We start from the raw sequence: 24697 nt of genomic DNA on the forward strand, positions 1-24697 counted from the left end.
TTAACTCTTTCCTGCCAAAGCAGTTTCACATTCCTTTCCCTGAAGACACCAATTGCGCTACTGCAGTGTTATGTGAATTGTGTCCTGCCTGAACTGTGATATTGTGATGTTGTGTGAAGAGTGTGATGTGTTGGATATATTAATGATGTTGGTAATATCATGTATAGTTGAGTATGGGAATAGTTAGAATTAATAGTTGGGACTAGCCCACAGTGCAAGGGGCTAGTGTAGAGGAAAGTGACTGCTCACTGCTAGGAAAACAGATAGGGCCGAGAGTGCTTAGTGAGCAGACCAAAAAGTTCAAGGGGTTCAGTGAGAATGAGAGGACACCAAAGATAAGAGATAGCGAGATCCTGAGCATAATTAGTCACAGAGAGATAGACTGGCCTAGGACGGGTCCTAGGAGAGATTGCCTAGCCATGAGACCCCGAGCTTATAACTCTGGAAGCTAACAGGCCTAAACTAGACTGGGCACGTTGGACTAGTAGGGGTCCCGGGCACGGGGGTTCCTGGTCGCCAGCAGTGGGAAAAAGGACTCAGAACAGCAGGACAAGTGAAGTGTTGGGGAACTGGAGACACGAGCCTCGCCCACGGCTACCGCTCAGCACCACGTTACATGTCAACATAGCGTCTAGGAAGGAAATTCACCATTAGTGGCCCCTTATAGTGTGAAGTATGATTAACATCTGGACACCCAGCCGTCACGTGTCCTGTGAAGATGTCATCTAGACAGCCGTGTTTGGAATGTATAAGCCGCGACCGGCAGCAATACCATTACAGGTTTTGTCTTTTTTTAGCAACAGAACATGTAACAATTATTGTATATTTGTCAGATACAACCATTATCCCTCTGGTCAGCTTCACTGGGTAATCCTCATTACTGACAGCGACTGAAATAGGTTCACCAAGAAAAAGATCAGTGCCCTTAGCTTCCGAATACATTGGTATCATCCATCATCTACCGATATAATACACCGTTAGCAGTAATCTCACATAACAAGTGTCTGCATATCTATCTTTAACATCTATGTCACGTGGTTATCGCGATAATGTGGAGCCAGAAGACCGCAGCATCTGATTGCTCCTACTCCAGAGTACTTCTTCATTTTAAAAGTGTTTATTCCTTCTGGCAGAACAGGGGTTAATCGGCCATGTTGGAAATCCCTGTGGTCATAGATGAGCTCGGTTAGCCACTCCTTTCCCCTTTATAATCTGGGCTCTGTTACTAATCCTTGTCAGAGCTAGCATTTGCTGTATGGCTATCGGTAGGAGTACATATGAGACGGAGAGTTGAAAGAGTTATTAGTGACTGTTGCTTGGCTTGTATGTGTGGTAATTCCCTATCCTTCTCTGTTTTGGTTTATTCCCCTACCTTCACACAGCGGTGCATTCCTCTGTTATATGTGAGTGAATATTTTCTATGCCTGGAGTTTTCTGTTAACCCTTGTCCGTGATGCCTCGTTTGTCGGGTTGGTGTACTGCGGTGCAGAGTAGCGCCCCCTCTTCCCGGGGTGGGGGAAGAGAACAGACGGAGGGCTAACTCAGGAGATAAGGCAAGGGCGGAGGTCCAGGCATCTTCGCCATCTGAAGTATCCCGTGGAGCAAGGCAAGCTAGGGCGCCCCCTAGTGTTAGGGACAGGGAAGTACAATCTATCTAATATCTATTTATCTAATATCTATCTCACTCACATCTATCTACCTGTTTCTATTGGTTTCTCTCTTTTATGGGCTGTTCATTTTGTTTATATAGCTTTCCATGGGTAGCTGTCTGAACAATCGAGATCCGGGTCGTACTCTGCTCTTATCTATTTTTATGTCCTCTGACACATAGTGAGGTGAACTACAAGAGATAGGTACTGTCCCGATTGGGGTACACCTTGACGTGGTGGGATGGCTTTTACGTTTTTTTTATTAAAACATCAATAACTAAGTATCCTATATTATTTAATTGGACTATTACTATTTTTTTTACTTACTACAGGGGATTTGCTAGCTTACTTTTTACGTACCCCAAATTGGTATTAATAAAACTGTCTCTATGTCAGGCAAGAAAATGTCTTCACACCATTCCTTAATATAACAATAAAAACATTACAGGTCTCAGAAAATGGGGTCTGAAATAATTAAAATATCTATCTATCTATCTATCTATCTATCTATCTATCTATCTATCTATCTATCTATCTATCTATCTATCTACAAACTCCAGTACTTCTCTATTGATAGCCTATCCTTAGACAGGTCATCAATATCATATCGGTGCCCCAACAGCTGGAGGTGAGCGGCCGCAGAACTACGAATAGCACAGCATCGTCAACTTTATGATGGCCGTTGCCAGGTACAGCACATCTGCCTCTATTCTAATAAATAGGGGTATCTGGGCAGGACCCTGCTGTGGCCACTATTCAGCTGATAGAGCTGTACTGTTTCACTCCCTAAGGGCTGTCCCACACGTCCAGATAATTCCGGTACCGGAATAAATCGGTACCGGAGTTATCTGTGTCCGTGTGCCTGGGAACTCACGGAGGCCATACGTGCGGCACACGTGTGCCGCCCGTATGGCGAGTGGGTACCACACGGAGCGTGTGGTACCCACTCTGCATGGTGCTGAAGCTGCGATTCATGTCTTTCCTGCAGCAACGTTTGCTGTAGAGAAAATATGAAGAATAGTGTTTAAAATAAAGATCCATGTGTCCGCCGCCCCCCCACACCCTGTGCGCCCCCCCGCTGGTCAGAAAATACTTACCCGCTCACTCGCTGCTTCCTGGTCTGGCCGCGGCTTCTCCTGCATGCGGTCACGTGGGCCCGATCATTTACAGTCATGAATATGTGGCTCCACCTCCCATAGGGGCGGAGCCGACTATTCATGATTGTAGATGATCGGCCCCACGTGACCGCATACAGTAGGAGGCGCGGCCAGACCAGGAAGCAGCGAGGGAGCGGGTGAGTATTTTCTGACCAGCGGGGGGGCGCACAGGGGGTGGGGGGGCGGCGGACACATGGATCTTTATTTTTAACACTATTCTTCATATTTTCTCTACAGCAAACGCTGCTACAGGGAAGATATGAATCGCAGCTTCAGCACCATGTGGGGGGGACAGCGCTTACTGTAGCGCTGTCTCCTGCACGCACACGGACCCCAGACGGAGAATGTCCGTGTGAGGTCCGTGTTTTACACGGACCCATTGACTCTATTGGGTCCGTGTAAAACGTGCGCTCCCACGAACACTGACATGTCTCCGTGTTTGGCACACGGAGACACGGTCCGCAAAAAATCAATGACATCTGAACAGATGCATTGATTTTTATGTGTCTACGTGTGTCAGTGTCTCCGGTACGTGAGGAAACTGTCACCTCACGTACCGGAGCCACTGACGTGTGAAACCGGCCTAACTAAGCTCATCCGGCCATGGGCGGCACTGGGACATGCTGATCAGTGGGGATGTTGTGTGCCGCACCCCCACTGATTTGATATTGATGACTTAAGGCTAGGTGCAGACGAGAGCATGTTTTGCCATCTGTGAAAATCAGATCAATTATGCTAATCACTCTGGGATCAGAGCATGATAACAGTTTAATCCGATTTTGTTGGATGTGGAGAAGATGGAGAAAATAATTTCTCCATGTTTTCCATTCTGTCACTCCGTGGAAATTGGTCTGCATTCAGTTGTCATCTGAGTGCAGCCTGACAATTTCCAGGCACTCATTGACTTGCGATCTGAATATCGGATCAAAATCGAGCAGGCAGCAAAAAATCTGACGTGTACGTCCCCATAGAATAACATTGGTCCGAGGGCTATCCGATGTTTTGTCAGGTCGCACTTAGACCAAAAATACGGTCGTCTGCACGTGCCCTAAGGATAAGCCATCAATATAAAGTAATGGACCACCCCTATGAATAAAAAAAGATCTCTGCACGTTTCGTATCTCCATTGTGCAGACAAAGAGAATTTCATTTTGTTTCACCATTTCATCCTGGTTGAAATTTTTTTAGTTTCTCATAATAAAAAGCCATAAAAAATACATAAAGTTAAAGCTCTTGGAAGATGGGAAATAAAAATGTAAATGTAAAAACAGATCTTGGCTATGGAGGCAAAAGGGGTTAAGATCCTGGCAATACCCCTGCTTCTATAATCAATCTATCTATCCTTTATCTATTATCCATCATCTGTCTATATATCTATCATCTATCTATCCCATCTATCTATCTATCTATCTATCTATCTATCTATCTATCTATCTAGCTATCTATCTAGCTATCATCTATCCCTCTGTACATTACAGAGACCATTACTGGGGTTTCCTGAGACCAGTGACTTGTCTGTACTGCCCTGTCCCCCAGGCTCCTTGTGCAGGCGCTGATGTCTCATGTGCAGGGCAATACTGGGCGCTGAGCCTCCAGGTTGTGCCCTGACCACTGCTGACAATCCCCTGCGGGCACAGGCCGGGCAGCAGCACATATGTGGTGGGCAGGATGGCTGGATGCTGCTGGTGTGAGGAGGAGAGCAGCATCCCAATGAGGGCCGGGCTAATGCAAATCACTGCAATAGCAGCAGAAGGAAAGCAGCTGCAGCCCAGACTCAGCACATCAGCAGTCAGAGTCAGTCAGGGGCCAGCACCTCCATAACAAAGACCCCCAGCCTGTCTGTGCCGGCACAATACCCTGCAGGACACCCTCACTGCCTGTGCCCTCCTCTCACCCAGCAGCAGTAGCAGACAAGGTAAGTGCCTGCACTGCCATCACCCTGCCGGTCCATTCATTGTGCTGCCATGTATTAGGTAATGCTGTAATGCTCTCATCGCCTGTGCCCTGCAGCAAGCTGGTGACAGGGAGATGGGCACAGAGCAAATCATTACATCTGTAGGCACTGAGCTTTCCCTGCAATTCTGCAAGCCTGGCAACGTATTGCAGCAAGACTATTTCTCATCTATCACATATCGATGTTACTATTATATGTATAAATATCCCCTGTAATTAAATTGCATGGACGATGCAGGTTCCTCCTATACAGAATTGCACATTATATATGTCGCTCTATATACTGTATATAGCATAGGATTGGCCTCTATACACTGTATATAGCATAGGATTGGCCTCTATACACTGTATATAGCATATGATTGGCCTCTATATACTGTATATAGCATATGATTTGCCTCTGTATACTGTATATAGCATAGGATTGGCCTCTATATACTGTATATAGCATATGATTTGCCTCTGTATACTGTATATAGCATAGGATTGGCCTCTATATACTGTATATAGCATAGGATTGGCCTCTATATACTGTATATAGCATAGGGTTGGCCTCTATATACTGTATATAACATAGGATTGGCCTCTGCATATGCTCTTTTAACCTTTCCAAAAAGTGACAGCGCCTCGATGGTTAATCCTATATGGAATAGTACTGTGTATTTATATATATATTTCTGTGTTATCGGAGTGGCCTGGATTTTGTGCTGTGATTGAGGCTGACAGATGCACCATACGTAGCCCCCAGCACGGTGACAATGCATACAAGATGCAGGTTCATCCTATACATCCCCCCTCCTCCCCATGAGATAATTGGCTCTGATGCCTTAGTAATTGTCTATGGATGGACAGGACAGACAATAGTTGTACAGACTGCCATCTTCATATACTGGGGAATGGGAGGGGGTGCACTTCATTATGCTGCAAAACTTATGTACCGGTTCCATCTATAGTCCTCCGCATTGAGCCCAAATTTGCATTTTGGAGAAAAATGGCTTATATTGCAGGAGGGACCTGGAGGAAGTGATCATGCTTTGAGAAACATAAGGGTTAATTATACTCCCTTGCTGCAGAATACTGATTAGACAAAGAAATACAGTTCTTCCAGGCATCCTAAAAATGCTTCAAGTGGCGTTCAATCATCATCAGCCTGGAGAGGGTGAGCTCACCATCTTATTCCTCTGCGCCTGACATGTAAATGTGAGATCCGTGCAGGAGACTTATTGATTAATAAAACATTACTGCTTCTACATGGCACATGGCTTAGGTATCCGTGCCCTGGATTGCAGTAGATGAAGTGGCGGGAGGAACGCATGGTACTTGGCGTGAGGTGGGCAAAAGGGAGTTGTCCGTCTCATTCATTTCCCTGCACTTTGGATGGGAGTAATTCATCTGTCTGAGGATCCCTGCAATGTGGGAATAAAGAGAATGTCATTTATACCATAGTCACTGAGGATCCGGAGCGACCTCTGTATATACTGCATGGTCAGCACATTGTATGGCGGAAGAAGAGGGAGCGCAGGGCAGGTGCTGCACCCTGGAGACACCAGAACCAGACACATGTCTTACCGTGTGTGTCGCCTCCTGCCAGTTATTTCTCCCAGTGGATGCGATATGATAGCACCTCATATTATAGCGGGATTCCTCTGCTATCCATAGGCTACGATGTGTATATATATCTATATATATATATATATGTAGTATGGCAGTATACAGCACTGATGGTTTCCCACTAGTTAGCATAGGCTTTTCCAGTTTTACATGTTAGATTCTTCTACAAATTGAAAGTTAATTAGAAGGTAGAATCTATCAATAAATGTGTGTACTCTATTGGAAATCAATCAGTAGGGTGAGATACATGACACTAATATTGTTCTAAATGGGAAGTCCCGCCAGTCCCTCTTTCCCTGTAGATCCGCGGTTCATGAGGAGTTTGTGGAATGTGATTTTTTTTTTCATAAAGGAGGGATTTTTTCAGGAATTTTCTCTATGTCTGTAGTGCTAAGTATCCAGACTGTGTCTACAGTATTGTAATGGTCTGGTCAGACTAAATGAACTAGAAAAATGATCTGGCATCTGGTCCTTGGAGCCAGTGAGCAGACATTGTATGGCTGCCAGGCCTACGTATGCCTCTGTGACATGGATCCTCTTATCATTACATATCTAATATCATGGCTGCCAGGCCTACGTATGCCTCTGTGACATTCTCTTATCATTACATATCTAATATCATGGCTGCCAGGCCTACGTATGGCTATGTGACATGGATCGGCTCTGTGACATGGATCCTCTTATCATTACATATCTAATATCATGGCTGCCAGGCCTACGTATGGCTCTGTGACATTCTCTTATCATTACATATCTAATATCATGGCTGTCAGGCCTACGTATGGCTCTGTGACATTCTCTTATCATTACATATCTAATATCATGGCTGCCAGGCCTACGTATGGCTCTGTGACATTCTCTTATCATTACATATCTAATATCATGGCTGCCAGGCCTACGTATGGCTCTGTGACATGGATCCTCTTATCATTACATATCTAATATCATGGCTAGACTTACATGTCTGACGATATTGTTTTACAGTTTAGGCTGATGGTGATCTGTTGTAGTGGACAGAAGCCATGTTCTATGTATAAAATATACATATAGGATTTTCTCAGAGGCCCGTACATAGTGATTGAGAGGGCTCCATTACTGTTATTAAACTGGGACCCCCTACTGGTGTATATTTACATCATTGACTCCCTTCCCTTGAAGATGAGAAGGGCAGCTGAACACATCCTCTCGGGCCTATGAACACAGGGGAAACCTGTTTGTAGTTAGCACTGCCTGAGGGTTAAGACCCCCATAAACATTACACTAATTTGGACAAAACCCACTGATATGGACAGGTGTAGTCGAGCAGTCTAAAGGCCCCGTCTCACATAGCGAGATCGCTAGCGAGATCGCTGCTGAGTCACAAGTTTTGTGACGCAACAGCGACCTCCATAGCGATCTCGCTATGTGTGACACGTACCAGCGATCAGGCCCCTGCTGCGAGATCGCTGGTCGTGTCGGAATGGCCTGGACCTTTTTTTGGTCGTTGAGGCCCCGCTGACATTGCTGAATCGGTGTGTGTGACACCGATCCAGCGATGTCTTCACTGGTAACCAGGGTAAACATCGGGTTACTAAGCGCAGGGCCGCGCTTAGTAACCCGATGTTTACCCTGGTTACCAAAAAAAACAAACAGTACATACTCGCCTTTCGGTGTCCAGGTCCCTTGCCGTCTGCTTCCTGCTCTCACTGACTGCCGGCCGTACAGTGAGAAGTGAGAGCACAGCAGTGACGTCACCGCTGCGCTCTGCTCTCGCTGTACGGCGGCTCAGTCAGAGCAGGAAGCGGACGGCAAGGGACCTGGACACCGAAAGGCGAGTATGTAGTGTTTGTTTTTTTTGGTAACCAGGGTAAACAGCGGGTTACTAAGCGCGGCCCTGCGCTTATTAACCCGATGTTTACCCTGGTTACCCGGGTGCTGCAGGGGGACTTCGGCATCGTTGAAGACAGTTTCAACGATGCCGAAGTCGTTCCCCTGATCGTTGGTCGCTGGGGAGAGCGGTCTGTGTGACAGCTCCCCAGCGACCACACAGCGACTTACCAACGATCACGGCCAGGTCGTATCGCTGGTCGTGATCGTTGGTAAATCGCTTAGTGAGACGGGGCCTTAACATCTATGGGGGCTGTACAACTAAAGGCCCCGTCTCACATAGCGAGATCGCTAGCGAGATCGCTGCTGAGTCACAAGTTTTGTGACGCAACAGCGACCTCAGTAGCGATCTCGCTATGTGTGACACGTACCAGCGATCAGGCCCCTGCTGCGAGATCGCTGGTCGTGTCAGAATGGCCTGGACCTTTTTTTGGTCGTTGAGGTCCCGCTGACATCGCTGAATCGGTGTGTGTGACACCGATCCAGCGATGTCTTCACTGGTAACCAGGGTAAACATCGGGTTACTAAGCGCAGGACCGCGCTTAGTAACCCGATGTTTACCCTGGTTACCAGCGTAAATGTAAAAAAAACCAAACAGTACATACTCACCATCTGTTGCCCGTCAGGTCCCTTGGCGTCTGCTTCCTGCTCTGACTGCCGCCGTAAAGTGAGAGCACAGCAGTGACGTCACCGCTGCGCTCTGCTCTCACTGTACGGCGGCACACAGTCAGAGCGGGAAGCGGACGGCAAGGGACCTGACGGGCAACAGATGGTGAGTATGTACTGTTTGTTTTTTTTTACATTTACGCTGGTAACCAGGGTAAACATAGGGTTACTAAGCGCGGCCCTGTGCTTAGTAACCCGATGTTTACCCTGGTTACCCGGGTGCTGCAGGGGGACTTCGGCATCGTTGAAGACAGTTTCAACGATGCCGAAGTCGTTCCCCTGATCGTTGGTCGCTGGAGAGAGCTGTCTGTGTGACAGCTCCCCAGCGACCACACAGCGACCACACAGCGACGCTGCAGCGATCAGCATCGTTGTCTGTATCGCTGCAGCGTCGCTGTGTGAGACGGGGCCTTTACCCTCAACAGATGAGGTCAGGGGAGATGAGGAACCGGTATGTCCGATTTCAGACTGCCGATTCTTTAGTTTTTTAAGAGATAAGTCGCCACCAGAGATGTCTGCCAGATACTTTCTCATAGAAATTACAGGAGCTCTCCTGTGTAATATGTGAGAGTTCGGGAAGATAGTTGCCAGCTGAATAATCAGCCGAACCAGTTTTGGACTGGGGAGCCAAGGGCCCACCAGTAGCCGACTCCAGGGCCCTACGTTTCAGCTTCATGCAAATGTGACATTATCCTCAATCACAAACTTATATAACAATGAGCTGAGTAGATTAGTAAATGAATAAGATGCGGCCTTTGTCTGAGCATAATGATTCAAGTGTATAGTGCCAAGTGCTACTCATATAAGAGTGTGGTGGCCCACTATTACACAGCGGCCCACCGGAGGATTCTCCTGTTCTGTTGGCCAGTTCAAACCTGAGCCGAACCATCGTTTGGCCGACAAATATCTAGTGTGTATGGGGGGCATAAAACAGAGATTTCACCTGTTCCTGAGTTAGCACAACAGTGGTGGACATTACACCGCTCATGTGAGATGCCCTCTGCTTACTGACACTGAATAGCAGATCAATTTGCTTTATATACACTAAACAGACTAAAGAATCACGAAACCTCCATATTACACCTATAGAAGATTTTATGTCATCCCAACCTAAATCCATTGACAATGGCATTAATATGGAGTTAGTCTTTTATTTGCAGCTACAACAGCTTCCATCCTTTCGGAACGTTTTCTACAAAATTGTGGAGGTGTCTGTGGAAATTTCTGCCTATTCATCTAGAAGAGAATTTGTGAGGTCAAACACTGATTTTGGTGGAGAGGGCCAGACTCCGAATCATTCCCCTAGTTAATTCCAAAGATGTTGGATGGGTCAGGGTTCTGTGGGACCTGTCATGTTCCAAACCAATCTCCCCCAACTATGTCTTTACGGACCTTACTTTATGCACTGGTGCACAGTCATGGACAGCAGAAAATGGCCTTGCCCAAACTGTTCTCACAAAGCTGAAATCTACAATTGTCCATATTGTCTTGTGTTGAAGAATTAAGATTTCTTTTCACTGGACCTAAGAGACCTAGGCAGACCCTTGTAAAACAAGCTTTTCAGTTGCCACAATGCAGTCAGGAATGTTTTTCTGCCATTCTCCAAACACAGACTCTTCCACTAGATGCCAGATACAGAGGCGTGATTTGTTACGCCACTGAACATGTTTACATTGTTCCAGTGGTGGCTGCTTTACACCACTTCATCCAATGCTTGGTATTGTGATTGGTCATGTAAGGCTCACTTGCAGTTGCTCGGCTATGGAAATCAATGCCATGAAGCTTTTGTCAGCACAGCATTAGTGACTATGCCCTATGCGCCTCAGTACTCGGCGATCACACTATGCTCCAAGTGGTCTCAACTTTGTGGCTGAGTTGCTAAATGCTTCCACTTCTCCATAATACCACTCACAGGTGATGGTGAAAGATTTAGGAGGGAAGACATTTAATGTACTGACTTGTTAGATCTGTGACGTCCTATAACAGTAGCACTGTGGTATCGGTGAGCTCTTTATAATGAGCCGATATGTTGAAAAAAAGAGAGAAAAAGAGAGAATGGACCGCACCTCCAAAAATCATACAATGATCTAATGCCGCTAGGCAAAAATATATATAACTGAACATGAGGTTCTTAGTTTAACATTCTGATCAGACTGTATGAAGCCCATTGCCACGTCACAGCAAACCTCGTAGTGGGTCCTAATGCCCTAACAGAGCAGAGCCGTGCACCGACCACCGCCGCAGCGGCTATGCACCGTTCACAAATGTTAGTAAAGGCAGACGTGGTACGACGCAGGGCCAGATGTTATACACCAGGGTCATTGGGACTGAAGGAGAAATCTGAATTCAATGATTAAGATTTGTATCCAATATTTTTATCCATATAGTGTATTATAGCCTCTTTTCTTCCGATCTGTCTTTATGATGGTACTTTAAAATGGCCGACTGAACACCGTTGTATATTTCCATGTCAGAAATTGGAAGCTATGTACTTGGATTTTTGTTGTAGCACTGCTGTGGATCTGCACAAGAGGATTAGCCTGATTGTCACCCAATAGGACTAATCCTCTGCATTTCCATCTGAAATAAATGGCATGCCACAACCAGAGGTTCCCTTACATGGTTTATGGATTGTTAGACTATTTAGACATGCTTTATCTGCAAAACAACGTATCTCATCAGGTACATGTGCTTCTTACTAAATTAGAATATCATCAAAAAGTTAATTTATTTCAGTTCTTCAATATAAAAAGTGAAACTCATATATTATATAGAATCATTACAAACAGAGTGATTTATTTAAATTGTTTATTTCTGTTAATGTTGATGACTATAGCCAATGAAAACCCAGAAGTCATTATCTCAGTAAATTAGAATAATTGTAAAAAAAAACATCTGCAAAGGCTTCCCAAGCATTTAAAAAGGCTCCAGAATTATGGGGATGACTGCTGACTTGACAGATGTCCAGAAGGCAGTCATTGACACACTCCACAAGGAGGGTAAGCCACAAAAGGTCATTGCTAAAGGAGCTGGCTGTTCAGAGTGAGTAGAAGGAAAAAGTGTGGTAGAAAAAGGCGCGCAAGAAACCGGGATAACCGCAGCCTTGAATTGATTGTTAAGAAAAGGCCATTCAAAAATTGGGGGAGATTCACAAAGAGTGGACTGCTGCTGGAGTCATTGCATCAAGAGCCACCACACACAGACATATCCAGGACATGGGCTACAAGTGTCGCATTCCTTGTGTCAAACCACTCATGACCAATAGACAACGCCAGAAGTGTGTCAACTGGGCCAAGGAGAAAAAGAATTGGACTGTTGCTCAGTGGTCCAAGGTGTTGTTTTCAGTGTGATGCAGTGACCCCTGTGGCAGCTAGAGGGCGCTGTGTGTGCTCCTCGGGATATGCATGGAGGCATATCTGTTGTTATAATGGTGGTGAAACAGTGACTGGCAGAATTGTGAGTGGCCGATATGTGTCGCAGAGGGAGTCTGCGTGGTAAGTCTGATGCAATGTTCTTGTTCTGGGACCTGTAGTCCCTCAAGACTTTGTATAGTTATGAAGGGAGACTTACTAGGCTAGTTATGAGAGATGGGTGGATCAAACTAGCCACACCCACACACTCCCACCTGTGGGTGTATAATGTGACCAGGGTGTGACCAGGGTGTGGGTCACATGGTTCCTGTGTGGTTCCTGTATGGTCACTGAGTGTGGATCTGAAGGGTCTATGCTGGAAGGTCCTGGAGAGCTTATGTGTTGGATCTCCTGGGAGTAGGAATCCTGAAGAGCACATGGTGGGGCTTTGGACCTGGTGGCCTGGGGTGATGGACAGATGTCCTGAATAGCACCCGGACAGGTCACATGCCTGTGTGTTGGACGGTCCCATGTGGGATGGACGTCCTGAATAGCACACTGAGCAACCTGTGTTGGAAGTCCTGGGAGTAGGCTTCCTGAAGAGCACAACCTGTGTTGGATCTCCTGGGAGTAGGAATCCTGAAGAGCACATGCCAGTGTGTTGGACGCTCCCATGTGGGATGGACGTCCTGAATAGCGCACAGTAAGACTATGGTCCTGGACAGTCTGTGTTGGAAGCTCCTGTGAGTGGAGTCTTCCTGGAGCACCTGAGAGGCTGTGGACCTGGATGGTCTGTGTCGGGGAAGCTACCGTCCTTCGGTGGCTCTGGACTGACTGATGTGTGCCGGCCAGGCAAGTTGGTGAACCCCGTAAGGCAGTTTCCCCAGGAGAGAGGACTGACGAGGAGTCAGCAGGTGGAGCAGGAGCTCCCATAAGGTACCATTGACTGTTGGTGCTTGTGATTGTCTATGAACTGTGTGGTCGCCCACGGTAACTGAACGAAGTGAGGTTCAGCGTGTTTAGAGACCGCAACCCAATGTCATGTGCGCTATATGACTAGGGACATTGATGAACTGTTCAGCGTACGGACACCCATGGTAACTGGACGAACTGAGAGGTCCAGCATGCTTAGTGTCTGTGAGACATAGCCGTATATGAAGTGTCTAATAAGTGTCTAAAGCTGCAAGTTAATATCACCAGTTGGTGCCTATTGTGTTCTATGAAATGTACATAATGAACTGTGCATAACCCGGTTTATGACACTTTAATAAACCGCATAGACTGTTTTGTGTGAAAAACCGTGCCAGTGTGCTTGAATCCCGAGCCAAGTGAGTGTCCCCCAATACACTTAGTAAGTGCAATCTTACATCAGATAAATGTAAATTTAGCATTTCATTTAGAAGTCAAGGTCCTATAGTCTGGAGGAGGAGCAGAGAGGCCACAATCAAGCTGCTTGAGGTCTAGTGTGAAGTTTCCACAATCAGTGATGGTTTGGGGAGCCTTGTCATCTGCTAGTGTAGGTCCACTGTGCTTTATCAAGACCAAAGTCCGCGCAGCCGTCTACTAGGAAATGTTAGAACTCTTCATGCTTCCCTCTGCTGACAAGCTTTTTGGAGATAGAAATTACATTCTCCAGCAGGGCTTGGCACCTGTCCACACTGCCAAAAGTACCAATACCTGGTTTAAAAACAACAGTATCACTGTGCTTGATTGGCAGCAAACTCGCCTGACCTTAACCCCACAGAGAATCTATGAAGTATTGTCAAGAGGAAGATGACAGACATCAGATCCAACAATGCAGACGAGCTGAAGGCTGCTATCAAAGTAACCTGGGCTTCGATAACACCTCAGCAGTGCCACAGGCTGATCGCCTCCATGCCACGCTGCATTGATGCAGTAATTGATGCAAAGGAAGCCCCGACCAAGTATTGAGTGCATTTACTGACCATACATTTCAGTAGGCCAACATTTCGGATTTTAAAATCATTTTTCAAGCTGGTGTTATAAAGTATTCTAATTAACTGAGATAATTAATTTTGGGTTTTCATTGGCTATAAATCATAATCATCAACATTAACAGAAATAAACACTTGACATACATCACTCTGTTTATAATGACTGTATATAATATATGAGTTTCACTTTTTGTATTGAAAAACTGAAATATATTAACTTTGTGATGATATTCTAATTTTGTGAGAAGCACCTGTATTCCCAATATGTGTTGGTTAATGCAGTACACGCCAAAAGTGTTCCTAGGAAGGATAAACCAGTGCAGAAAAAAAACAGCCATTCTTACCAATACCTGGTCACAATATGAAGAAAAACTAGTTCAAATGGACTCATAGTGTCATGAGTGCCCAAGGCTCATTGATGTACATGGGAAGTGAAAGTTACCGTAGATTGCCTAGTCTGCTCACACTGAAGAGCTGGAGGAGCACAGATTGCTAAAAGGTTAATGCTAAGATAGAAATATGTGAGAACACACAGAGCATCACATCATCAAAAATTGGTCAAGAGTGATTTGAGGGACATGACAAAGAGTTACATTTATTGACTTGGCCTCTAAATTCCCCAGAACTCAATCCAATTGAGCATGTGTGGGATGTGCGGGAAGAATTCACGAAGGCCGAACCTCACAACTTACAGGACTCAGAGGACCTTGGTGTCAGATACCACAGGACACTAGAGTTGGTGGGAATCAATACACAAGTCCTGGTTCATTGGTCAGGTCAGTAGTCATACAGGAGCCCTGAGAACTGCTTCCGACCTTTTTCTGTTGCTTATTCTGGCCACCTAATCTAGAGAAGCAGATGCCTTTCAGTTGAAGGCAGTTTGAAGAACTCTTTAGAGGTCTTATAGAGTGGACTGGACGAGTTAGAGCTGTTTGGTGCCAGGAGGTGAATGTACACAATAATCAGCAGGATTTTATTATGTTATGGCTGATTAGTTACAAAGAAACTTTGCTGGACAATCAATTATAATAATAATAATAATAATCTTTATTTATATAGCGCCAACATATTCTGCAGCACTTTACAATTAAGCGGGGACATATACAGACAAATTCAATACAAGTTAAGACAATTTAAACAGTGACATTAGGAGTGAGGTCCCTGCTCGCAAGCTTACAATCTACAAGGAAATGGGGGGGACACAATAGGTGAAAAGTGCGTGTTATTTCAGGTCTTGCAATTATAATAAATAGGGATTTTCATACAAAGCTGCATGATCCGGTCATCAGCCCGTGTGTTTAAGTGCAATAGTCAAGTATCAAGTGCAGTTAATCGTGTGCATGGAGGGTGTGGAGACAGATGAATAGTAGGGTGCAGATTCAGAGTAATATTTGGAAGGAGGGAACAGGGCAAAGTTAGTTTACTGAGTAGTTGATGTGGTAGGCTTGTTTGAAGAGACAGGTTTTTAGAGTGCGCTTTAATAGGTCGGGGCTAGGTATCAGTCTGATCGTCTGGGGAAGTGCATTCCAGAGAGCTGGCGCAGCACGAGAGAAGTCTTGTAGACGGAGGTGTGAGGTTCGGATTACGGGGGATGTTAGCCTTAGGTCATTTGTAGAACGGAGGGCACATGTAGGGCGGTAGACAAAGATGAGAGAGGAGATATAAGGCGGTGCAGAACTGTGGAGGGCTTTGTGGGTGAGAGAGATGAGTTTATACTGGACCCTGTAGCGAATGGGTAGCCAGTATAATGACTGGCACAAGATGGAGGCATCGGTGAAGCGGTTAGACAGAAATATGACCCTGGCTGCCGCATTCAAGATGGATTGGAGAGGAGAAAGTTTGGTAAGAGGGAGACAGATCAGAAGAGAGTTGCAGTAGTCCAGACGAGAATGAATAAGAGCGACAGTAAGAGTCTTAGCAGTTTCAAAGGTGAGAAAAGGTCGGATTCTGGAGATGTTTTTAAGATGCAGGTGACAAGAGCGAGTGAGTGATCGGAAATAGGGAGTAAAGGAAAGATCGGTGTCGAATATGACCCCAAGACAGCGGGCATGCTGCTTGGGAGTTATGGTTGAACCCTCCAGAGTAATTTCGATGTTGGGAAGAGTGAGGTTAGTAGAAGGGAGAAACACAAGAAGTTCTGTTTTGGAGAGATTTAGTTTCAAATAGAGGGAGGACATGGTGTTAGAGACAGCAGACAGACAATCCTTGGAATTTTGAATTAGGGTAGGGGTGATGTCGGGGGAAGAAGTGTATAATTGGGTGTCATCAGCATAGAGATGATACTGGAACCCAAATCTGCTGATTGTTTGTCCAAAAGGGGCCGTGTATAGAGAGAATAGGAGGGGGCCTAGGACTGAGCCCTGCGGAACCCCGATAGTATGGGGACGAGGAGAGGAAGAGGAGCCGGCAACAGTGAAGGAGCGGTCAGAGAGGTAGGAGGAGAACCAGGAGAGGGCTGTGTCCTTGAGACCTATGGAGCGGAGCATAGTGAGAAGGAGCTGGTGATCCACAGTGTCAAATGCGGCAGAGAGATCTAGGAGAATCAGCAGAGAGCAATGACCTTTGGATTAAGCTGTTATTAGATCATTAGAGACTTTAGTGAGGGCAGTTTCAGTGGAGTGTAAAGGGCGGAAACCAGATTGTAAGGGGTCGAGAAGAGAGTTATCCGAGAGATAGCGGATTAGACGGGAGTGGACCAAGCGTTCCAGGAGTTTAGAGATGAAGTAAAGGTTAGAGATAGGTAGTTAGCAGTGCAGTTCTGGTCCAGGGATGGCTTTTTAAGTAAAGGGGTTATGATGGCATGTTTAAGTGAGGAGGGAAAGATACCTGAAGAAAGAGAGAGGTTAAATATTTTAGTCAGGTGAGTGGTGACCACTGGTGAGAGAGACTGCAGGAGAGGTGAAGGAATGGGGTCACTGTTGCAGGTTGTAGGCCGAGCAGAAGCGATAATCAATCTCAACTTACAAAAGTTATAGTTGTAATGATCAAAGGAAAACCAAAGTAGAGCCACGTGAGGTTGCTACATTCTGTTACAATCCAAATTTCTAACTGTTAATTAGATTAAATTCCCAGATCAACCAACAATTTATTGATGAGTTGATGAGTTTTCATAGATTAGATTTCCTAGAGGAATGACATGAAAACAATTTGAAAATCCAAGCAACCAACCAATGCTACGTCCAGGGAGATAGAGCCTAAAAACCTTGTTGCCCTTTAATAACCTTCTTTTAGAAAATACTCTCAGGCCTACTCCCATAGAAGACATTGGAAAACTGTGTCACAAGGACAGCTGTTATCCAAATCACTCAGAATCCCCTTTAATGAGCAAAAACAAGAGTGAGTGTGTATGATTCGCCTCTGGCATACCTGGGCGTTCATCTATTACTTGTTGGAATATTTATTCTAACTGGTCGGTCTGTATTGCTGTAGGGGTACTATAAGGCCAAATGTGGCTTCACCATTGATAACAGCTGATCACCTGGAATAAGAAATGCTGGGCCAAAGGCAATGTTTGATTGCTGAACTGGCTTTTATTCAAAGGGATTGTCCCATCTATGAAATTTATACTAAAGCAACATTATGGGGCCGATTCACCCAGACTGTCACGCTATGCCATTCTTCATAGAGTACACAGTGTCGAATTTAGTAAGACTTACACTTAATGAATTTGGCGCCTCTCTTAATTGGCATGCACCTCCAGGCGCTGTGCCAGAAATGCTGCTCTAGTCAGGGTCTGGAGTAGCATTTTTGGCATAGAAAACATTTGCACATTTGTTGAATTTAATAGTCCCGCCTGGCTCCTCCACAGCTTCACCCATTTAAGTGGAGGTGATGTAAAGTGGCATGAAAACACCAAAAGTCATAAAATATTTGCGCCACTCCTCATTGTGCAAAAAAAGGTTGCAACTTGTCAAAGCTTTTAAGCCACCCTTGTGGCTTCAAAGCTTTAATAATTCGGTCCCCAAATGCTTGAAATGTACAAAAGATTGGGACTTGCATTTTTAATGAAAACAGGGTTCTGTTACGAGCTGTAAGGAATGGAGATCTGGCCTGGCTGCACTGGCTCTTTCCATTAATTTCTATAGGAGCTCCAAATATTGCTAAGCCAGCGACATGTGGTCTATCCTGTAGATGTGCCATAAATGTCCCCTTAGCCATGTTTCCTGTTACCACCAAATTTCACAACATAGGATGTAGATCACTAGATCATCACTATCGGTGGTGTGGAACGATTCCCAGGACCTGGACTAGGGGCCAGGTCAGCATTGTATGGTCGTAGGACAGGAGATCTGAGAATTGCCTCCTACTTCCTGGCATCTTCGACTCTTCTTTTAATTTGCAGGCCTGGTATGACGCCACACATTTATCACGCCAGGCCTACTAATTAAAAGAGGACCCGGACACATACAGTATATACAACAGCTTAACTGATTGGAAGCCAAAAAACTAGACCACGTTAAAGTAAACTAAAGCAAACACAAGGAGAACATACAAAGGGTCTTTATGTAATATCAGTAATGACTGTGTAATGTACTTCTCACAGAATTTACATACAAATGAAGTTTATTTCATTTGATAAAATAATACCTTGTACCTAGGGAATTATTTTGCACTGTTAGCTCCACACTATGTGTCATTACTCCTCATTAACTTTCCCTCATTGTGATCCTCATAAGAAGAACCATTCATGGAATTACAGTATAATGCTTGTGATTAGTTGAGGAACTTGTCTGACATTTGTATAACTTTGAATATGATTTCCCTTCTGGCCAGACAATGGGATCATATTAATCTACCAGTGAAATGCCACCCCCGCTCTTATGTGAAAACTATCATAACTTTTTAAAACATTCATACTGGCAAGTTAATCGTCCATTTGTGATCAGACATATGATTCCCAATCAGGGCGGCCTGGAACAAAACATCGGGCAAAATTAGGGCCAATGTTTCATACAGCAGAAAATTAGGCTGAATTTGAAGTGTGTAAATAGTCCATGCAAAAGGCTTTCCAGTCCAATCAAAGTATCTGGTCCATATATTTTTCATGTGCCTCCATTGCCGCACAAAATAATGATTTGAAGATCCCCACTAATGTCCAGATGCTAGGCTACAGAACTAGGCATCTAGTAATTTGACATGCCTGGCTGTAATGTCATGAACTGTATATATTATACTTAAAAGGCAAAAATTAAAAGATTTGAAGTTTAAATGGCACCAATCTTATCACACTTAAATGCGTGACTTTTATTCCAGGTATAAGCAACTTCTATAGGATTTATTTATCTCTGCGGTGGTGCAAAGCCAAGACTGAATGGCTTCTGTAGTGGCAGAAGAAATGAAAGGCAGCACCCACCACATCCTTCAAATAAAAGTCCTTTAATCCATGCTTATTCCATGTTCGAGGACATTTTCTGCGGTGTGCATGTAACTAGAGGAGGTGTGCGACAAGGGAAAGACAAGCAGTGCACGACCGTATACTGCTTCTATGTATTGACCCATAGAAGGTGAGGTGGATCCTCAAAGCCCAAGGTCTGGGTGGCCAATTGGACCACGAGTGTTGGTGCAGCAGGCAGTTGAAGCAGGCAGGAAATAGGTAGCAGATGTCCAGAAGACCACAGATATGTAGCAGAGGTCCTGGAGACTGCACACAGTTAACAGAGGCCCTAAAGCCTGCAGAAAGGTAGAATAGGTCCTGGAGACCGCAGACAGGTAGCAGAGGTCCTGGAGACTGCAGACATGTAGCAAAGGTCCTGGAGACCACAGGTAGCAGAGGCCCTGGAGACTGAATACACAGTTAGCAGAGGTCCTGAAGACTGCAGAAAGGTAGAAAAGGTCCTGGAGACCGCAGATAGATAGCAGAGGTCCTGGAGACTGCTGACATGTAGCAAAGGTCTTGGAGACTACAGACACGTAGCAGAGGCATTGCACACTGCGGAAAGGTACAGAGGTCCTAAAGACAGCAGAAAGGTAGAAAAGGTCCTGTTGACCACAGACAGGTACTGAGCAGGTCTTGGTGCCAAAACAATTAAGAATTTTAATACCAAGAAACAAGTGTGTGTCTTGGTAGGCCTTATATAGGCTTAGGTAGATGATTACAATGGAGCACACCAGGCTACTTGCAAAGGCTGACGTGGGCCACAAGATAGTTTAATGGACTGGGGTGAAGGGAGCAGGGCACTGACCTGGGACAGGTGTGTAACAACAGTGCAAAATAATTTTGTTTTTCAGCTGTAATTTTTATTGAAATTACAATATTGCAAACTCAAATGCAAAATTCGGGTTAATGGCCAATGTTGTGAACTCAATAAGATGTGTGACAGGAAAAAAAGGGGTGAGAGTGAAGGGGATATATACCACCAGATAAGGGATAGAACATCAGGAGAGGGTCAGGGTGGAAGGGATCAAGGAGGAAGGTGTTACTGCTGTGAATCCATCAGGTATTTAAGAAGTTACTTATGGCGTCCTAGATGTCTCAGGAGTCCTAGATGTGCACAAATTTGTCCAGAGTGCAAAAATTTAATGAAATCTATTTACAAGAAATATTTTTAGCCCCAAATACATGTGTTTAAGTAAAAAAAAATGTCCTCAAAGGTGGACAACCCATTTAGTTTAGAGCGTGGTGTATGTTGCAGAACTTGATATATAGTATATACGGATGTCATATCTTTAGTTATATTCCATTCCAATGTAAACCTTCCATTTGTCATTCCTTGGCTTGCTATTATATATATATGCTTGTTTTTACTTTTATTAGAGCTTGCACTTCATAAATATTGCATTCCTTCTTGAAAAGACTTGGATCCAAGTTCCAAAGCAAAAAAAAAAGATCTGACATATTTATTAATGTGCCATACAATATTATTTATAGAAACTAATATGAGGCGAGGTCCAGACAAGATCCTTGAGAGTATTTATAGCTATTTGGAAACTTCTCCTCTCATTTTCCACACTGAGGATCTGGCCATATATGAAAAGGCCAGAAATGTTCTTCGAAAGAGGGGAAAAAAGTCCTTCCGTAGACTGAATGATTTCTTGTAGGAATTTAATTTGTAGGCCTGATTCATTATTGCATTTTCTCGTTTTTGGCATTTTTTTTGCCTGTTTTTCATTTTCTTCTTTTACTTTGTGCCTTTTTAAAATCTATCTTATCTTTGTTCACCTTGTTTTTTTCCATCATTATGCAAGGGATTGGCAGATTTTTTCAGCTTTAAAGGGAACCTGTCACCCCGTTTTTTCCGTATGAGATAAAAATACTGATAAATAGGGCCTGAGCTGTGCATTACAATAGTGTATTTTGTGGACCCCGATTCCCCACCTATGCTGCCGAAATACGTTACCAAAGTAGCCGTTTTCACCTGTCAATCAGGCTGGTCTGGTCAGATGGGCGTGGTGACATCGCTGTTTCTTCCCCCAGATCTTGCTTAGTTTTCCGTTGGTGGCGTAGTGGTTTGCGCATGCCCAAGTCCCAAATCCACTGCACAGGGGAGTGAAAAGAGCGCGATCTGCGCTATTTCCCTGGTGATCGGTGGGGGCGGCCATCTTCCTTTGGCCGCGCGTGCGCGGATGGAGCGCTCTGCTGCCCGGGGCTTCAGGAAAATGGCGGCGGGATGCACCGTGTGCGCAGATGGAGATCGCGGCGGCCATTTTCCTGAAGCAGAGTTCGCATCTCGGCTTCAGGAAAATGGCCGCTGCGATCTCCATCTGCGCATGCGCGGTATCCCGCAGCCATTTTCCTGAAGCCGCGGGCAGCAGAGCGCTCCATCTGCGCACTCGCGCGATCACCAGGGAAATAGCGCAGATCGCGCTCTTTTCACTCCCCTGTGCAGTGGATTCGGGACTTGAGCATGCGCAAACCACTACGCCACCAACGGAAAACTAAGCAAGATCTGGGGGAAGACACCACGCCCATTTGACCAGACCAGCCTGATTGACAGGCGAAAACGGCTACTTTGGTAATGTATTTCGGCAGCATAGGTGGGGAATCGGGGTCCACAAAATACACTATTACAATGCACAGCTCAGGCCCTATTTAACAGTATTTTTATCTCATACGGAAAAAACGGGGTGACAGGTTCCCTTTAAAAGTAGCAAAAATTTTGCTCAATGTTCTCCAGGTCTTCCTTGGAGTGATTTTGTCTCTATCTGATATTTTTGCATGAATTAAAACATTTTAACAGAATATGCGATTTTTTGTTCTAAGACATTACAAAAATATAGTTTTTTTATTTTGTGGAAATTTCATAAACCACGTGATGCATTTTGAAGAGATTGGCTAAGAAAAGGTCAAGGAATTCTACAAGACAAAAGTCCCATAAGCGATGCTCCGGCCTCTTAGTGTTTTACCGTTCCAATACATTTTTTACTTTTCCAGTGAATAAATGGACTTAACTCTTTACATATACAATCATTCCCAAGCACAAGTTAACATTTATTCTCACTTTTCTAGAGCCTCATCCCATTTACTACAGTGTAATGCTTTTTATTCATGTCCAAATCACAATGAGTCACACAATTTTGGGTAGAAACAACTAGAGTTGAGTGAATTTGTTCGGATTCGGTTTCGAATACGATCAGCAGCGAATATTGTTTTTGCAATATTCGTTGAACACAGCCGAAAGTCATTAGAGTCAATGGGAGTAGAAATTACCTAGTATGTTTGGAACCGATCATCAAACATACATTCGGCATGAATAGGGTTTGAATATGGTCCGAATATAGCAAATTCAGATTCGGCGACCAAATCCGAACAAATGCAATCAACTCTAGAAACAACACAAATTAGAGAAAAAATAGCCTCTCAGGAAAATAGGTAAAAAAAGCATCTCAAGACTGCGAAGTATAAACTGGGAATAGTTTACCTACAATAAGTGATATACACTCCTCAACATTGACACTGCAGCACCTAAATGGAAAAGTCATGGGGTTTTGGAAGTCATAGGGTGGATAGATATGTTAATGATATTCAAATGATGAAAAAATGGAAATTTTTAAAACCTCTCGATTCTTTCATTATTGAGTATGAGCTCCAAGATGCAGAAATCCTCATACTTGCACGTCTTGTCTGCCATTTGTGAGGTTATTAATGGACATCTAAGAAATATTTTGCCACACTGAATACACTTGGGTTTGAGAATCATCAAGATCCTCTGCCAGCAGCTGCCTTTGCAATTACCGAACAATGATGTACTTGATGTGCTCAACGGGAATCACTGTAGTACATGGTAGCACGTTTAGGCCACTCGCGCTGCTTTCAGTGTTACGGACCAATGGCTCCATTATTGTGTATGGGCTGCTGGAAATAATAGTAATGTGACTATACTTTTTTGGCCTCTTCGGCCTCATGAACATGCTCATGGCTCTATTCTGCACCTCTTTTTTCCTCCAATGTTCCACTAACGCATACAGACAGAAATGTGGCATAGACCACTATTGCAAACTGTATTGTATGTGTGTAAGGGAGCATGTGGTGCGTCACAGAGGCCTGAATGCCGGCTCTGTATGACGTCTGAACGGTATGACGCCATTATACTTCGCGGATGGACATCTGTGGAGCTAAATTATCCCTCTGATTTCAAATCTTTCCATGTTCCAGTGGGTGACTTACTGTGGAGATATTCTATCTGAAAAGCATTGCAATAAGGTCCCATACATGAGCCATCAGGACTTTATATGCTTCCATACAGGACTACAACGTTCATGAACCCATACAATCCACAATTAGATAAAACCAGCACATGTTTAATTCCCATCATGGTCTCCAGTTAGAGAGCAAAGCTTGAGAGTTTTTATTGGACCTTGACATTGAAGGCCCATCCATCATCTGGCGGCCCCACCGATCAGCCGATAGTTTAGCAGGCATGGCAAGGTACATTTTGCAGCGACTGCCTTGTACTGAAGCTCTCTGCTTCTTATTCCCATGCAAATAGAACTGAGCTCAAGTACAAGGCAGAGTCTCTCTTAAAGTTATGGTGCCGTAAAAAATGAAATAGACGTAGCGTTTGTCAGAGTACTCCAAGCTGAGGCTAAAACTCACCCACATCTGATATTGATGGCAAATAAAATGAATCCCATTAACATCTTATATTTCCATACATTGATCATAGAAAGTTACAGAATATTTCTTTAGATTATTCAGTATTTGAAAGCCAAAACCAGGAGTAGGTCCTAAACATGGAAGAAATATCAATCTTTCTCATGTCGTTTTGGCTCCACTCCTGGTGTCTGTTTTGTACAACCCTTGCACCATTCCACTGAATGGTCCTGCAAAGTGATCAAATGTTAAAATGGGATAAGATTGGCTCAAAGTATTGGAAATGAAGAGCCATTTCTGGGGTTTCCAGACATCTGAGAAAGATTTGAAAACCAGTACGTCTACTTTTTACTTTTTTTGCCCTTTAAATGTGGGCAGGAGCTCCACTGTATACATACACGCTATCACCGCCACTTCTATCGCATTACTTTTTTCTCTATATATATATTTACTCTTTCTA

The 24697-nt window shown here is 44.5% G+C and overlaps 1 protein-coding gene across 6 annotated transcripts in view; it reads left to right on the plus strand.

Annotated features, from left to right (window-relative positions):
* Nucleotides 1-4349: 4349 nt before the first annotated feature.
* The window catches only part of DCLK1 (doublecortin like kinase 1), a 487270-nt gene continuing 466922 nt past the window's right edge, over nt 4350-24697 (plus strand). For 2 of the 6 annotated variants that reach the window (XM_077298213.1, XM_077298216.1), the window contains exon 1: nt 4471-4721. The gene's annotated coding sequence lies outside the window, so the exon portion shown is untranslated. Of the gene's footprint in view, nt 4722-24697 lie in introns of all 6 variants that reach the window. The other 4 variants (XM_077298214.1, XM_077298220.1, XM_077298215.1 and 1 more) reach the window with 3 other exon arrangements.

This window comes from Ranitomeya variabilis, chromosome 3 (assembly GCF_051348905.1).
Source record: "Ranitomeya variabilis isolate aRanVar5 chromosome 3, aRanVar5.hap1, whole genome shotgun sequence".
NCBI classification, from domain to species: Eukaryota; Metazoa; Chordata; class Amphibia; order Anura; family Dendrobatidae; genus Ranitomeya; species Ranitomeya variabilis.